Genomic DNA, 3,594 nt, shown 5'->3' on the forward strand with positions numbered 1-3,594 from the left:
GGGAGGAGGGAGAGAGAGAGGGAGAGAGAGAGGGGGAGGAGGGAGAGAGAGAGTGAGAGAGAGAGGGGGAGGAGGGAGAGAGAGAGGGAGAGAGAGAGGAAGAGAGGGAGGAGAGAGAGAGAGGGAGAGAGAGAGGGGGAGGAGGGAGAGAGAGAGGGAGAGAGAGAGAGAGAGGAAGAGAGGGAGGAGAGAGAGAGAGAGGGAGAGAGATGGGGAGGTGGGAGAGAGAGAGGGAGAGAGAGAGAGGAGGAGGGAGAGAGAGAGGAGGGAGAGAGGAAGAGGAGAGAGGGAGAGAGAGGGAGAGGGAGAGAGAGAGGAGGGAGAGAGGAAGAGGAGGGAGAGAGAGGGAGAGGAGGGAGAGAGGAAGATGAGGGAGAGAGAGAGAGGGGAGGAGGGAGGGAGGGGGGGGTAGAGATAGGTAGGGAGGGAGAGATAGAGAGAGAGGAGGATGTAGAGAGAAGAGCTTGGGATGTATGGAGGAAGGAGAGAGAAAGAGGGGGAGAGAGGGAGGGAGGGATGGAGGGAGGGAGAGATATGTAGAGAGGAGAGGGAGGGATGGAGGGATGGAGGGAGGGAGGGAGGGAGAGATATATACATAGAGAAGAGGGAGGGAGGGATGGAGAGATATGAGAGAAGAGGGAGGGAGGGAGAGAGAGGGAGAGATATGAGAGAAGAGGGAGGGAGGGATGGAGGGAGGGAGAGATATGAGAGAAGAGGGAGGGAGGGAGAGAGAGGGAGATATGTAGAGAGAAGAGGGAGGGGTGGAGGGAGGGAGAGATATGAGAGAAGAGGGAGGGAGGGATGGAGGGAGGGAGAGATATGAGAGAAGAGGGAGGGAGGGATGGAGGGAGGGAGATATATGAGAGAAGAGGGAGGGAGGGATGGAGGGAGGGAGAGATATGAGAGAAGAGGGAGGGAGGGATGGAGGGAGGGAGATATGTAGAGAGAAGAGGGAGGGGTGGAGGGAGGGAGAGATATGAGAGAAGAGGGAGGGGTGGAGGGAGGGAGAGATATGAGAGAAGAGGGAGGGAGGGATGGAGGGAGGGAGACAGGTGAAAGGTGTCCCAGCTGTGAGTGAGAGCAGAGTGTATCTCTGCGGCATCTCGGCCCTGCGGAGGCGGGGTCGGCGGTGATGACCCCGGCGCCTGGGAGAGGGGAGGGGCCTCAGCAGCGTGACCACAACCCCGGCGTCTGCAGGAAACGCACGTCAAAGCACGGGAAGAATAACAAGACCACTTCCTCTCAATTCATTTCCTTGCCGAGGGTCTTAAAAGCTCCTTAACCAAGAAAACATCAATCTGACCCCTTCTGACACACACTTACTTACTTACGCACACACAGGCACACACACACAAATACACACACTCGCTCACTTACACACACACAGGCACAGACACACAAATACACACACTCGCTCACTTACACACACACAGGCACAGACACACAAATACACACACTCGCTCACTTACACACACACAGGCACAGACACACACAGAAACACACACGCACACATACACGGTTGACCCTACAGACACACACACCCATACACACACACGCACACACAGACACACACACACCGTTGACCCTATAGAATATAAGGCTGCAACTGTATCTCTCAGTCATGGCATTGAAGTACAAACCTCCAACAGCAGAGGGGGGTGGGGGGAGGGGAGGGGGAGACAGAGGAGAGAGGGGGTGACAGAGAGATGAGGTGAGACAGAGAGAGGAGGTGAGATAGAGAGACGAGGTGAGATCGAGAGTGAAAGAGAGAGGAGGTGAGATAGAGAGAGGAGGTGAGATAGAGAGAGGAGGTGAGACAGAGAGAGGAGGTGAGATAGAGAGACGAGGTGAGGTCGAGAGTGAAAGAGAGAGGAGGTGAGATAGAGAGAGGAGGTGAGAGAGAGAGAGGAGGTGAGATAGAGAGACGAGGTGAGATCGAGAGAGGAGGTGAGATAGAGAGAGGAGGTGAGACAGAGAGAGGAGGTGAGATAGAGAGACGAGGTGAGATCGAGAGAGGAGGTGAGATAGAGAGAGGAGGTGAGACAGAGAGAGGAGGTGAGATAGAGAGACGAGGTGAGATCGAGAGTGAAAGAGAGAGGAGGTGAGATAGAGAGAGGAGGTGAGACAGAGAGAGGAGGTGAGATAGAGAGAGGAGGTGACAGAGAGAGGAGGTGAGATAGAGAGAGGAGGTGAGATAGAGAGAGGAGGTGAGAGAGAGGGTGAGAGAGGGGGGGGTAGCGGGAGAGAGACAAGACAGAGAGAGGGAGAGAGAGAGAGAGGGGGGGGGGGGGTGAGAGAGAGTGAGAGAGAGAAGAGGTGAGATTTATTTCTAATGACATCACTACATAGAGCCATGTTATATGATAACACATAGGTGTTATATAGACTGCGTCTTGCATGGTTTAAATGTGGTTGAGACAGGGTTCAGATGAGGCTTAGACGGTTCAGGGTGATAAGAGCATAAGCTTGTCTGGGAATGTGCTCCAAAGACCAGCCACTAAATACCACACACTCCCCCTGTCCAGATCCGGCCATCAAACAGCATTAAATATAACAGAACACACACACACACACACACACACACACACACACACACTCACTCACTCACTGAGAGGAGAGATAAGATAGGAGAGGAGAGGAGAAGAGAGGCAACTCATCTTTCCCATGGATGACACGATGACATCACTTCCCCTCTCATAAACCTCAAAACGTCCAAGAATAACCCATAATGCCCCTCTCTGTGTGACTGTTTCCTGCTCGTCTGAGCGTGCCCAGTGCAGACACCGCTAGCCGTCCTTGAGGACGTCGTCATTGGTCAGCGTTTCAAATAAAGCCGGAATTCCAAAAATGTCCTTCCATTGTGTGACATGTTCAATAGGGAGACACTCCTCCCATGCAGGAGGTCTCCCATGCAGACACACACACACACACACACACACACACACACATACACACGCCTCCCATGCAGACACACACACACACACACACACACACACACACACACACACACACACGCCCCCCACCCTGTAAATCACTCAGCAACAATAGCAAGTGCATCTGTTGTCGTGGAGACCTAACTGACCCTTGGCTTTAGGCAGAGGCACCCGTGTTCCTCTTGAAGGAGCGGAGCCTCACCCCCAACCCCTCACCTCTGACCCCTCGAATCAGAAATGGCTGAGAGCCGTTGACTGAACCTCTCCTCCTCCATCTCTCCTCCATCTCTCCATCTCTGCCCTCCATCTGTGCTCCATCTCTACCCTGAGAGACCATATGAACCCTATAGATGATCCAATCAGATGCTCTCAGTCTGCAGACTACCAGAACCGTTGGTCTAGATGTTCTCAGTCTGAACCTGTGGTCTAGACGTTCTCAGTCTACAGACTACCAGAACCTGTGGTCTAGATGTTCTCAGTCTACAGACTACCAGAACCTGTGGTCTAGATGTTCTCAGTCTACAGACTACCAGAACCTGTGGTCTAGATGTTCTCAGTCTACAGACTACCAGAACCTGTGGTCTAGATGTTCTCAGTCTACAGACTACCAGAACCTGTGGTTTAGATGCTCTCAGTCTACAGACTACCAGAACCTGTGGTC

At 53.2% G+C, this 3,594-nt stretch overlaps 1 protein-coding gene across 1 annotated transcript in view; it reads right to left on the reverse strand.

The window, feature by feature from the left end:
• Positions 1 to 3,594, reverse strand: part of LOC311317032 (cadherin EGF LAG seven-pass G-type receptor 1-like) — a gene marked incomplete at its 5' end in the record, with an annotated part of 150,518 nt that overhangs the window by 52,283 nt on the left and 94,641 nt on the right. The gene's annotated exons all lie outside the window — the stretch shown is intronic.

This window comes from Borostomias antarcticus, assembly GCF_949987555.1.
Source record: "Borostomias antarcticus genome assembly, chromosome: 13".
Classification (NCBI taxonomy): domain Eukaryota; kingdom Metazoa; phylum Chordata; class Actinopteri; order Stomiiformes; family Stomiidae; genus Borostomias; species Borostomias antarcticus.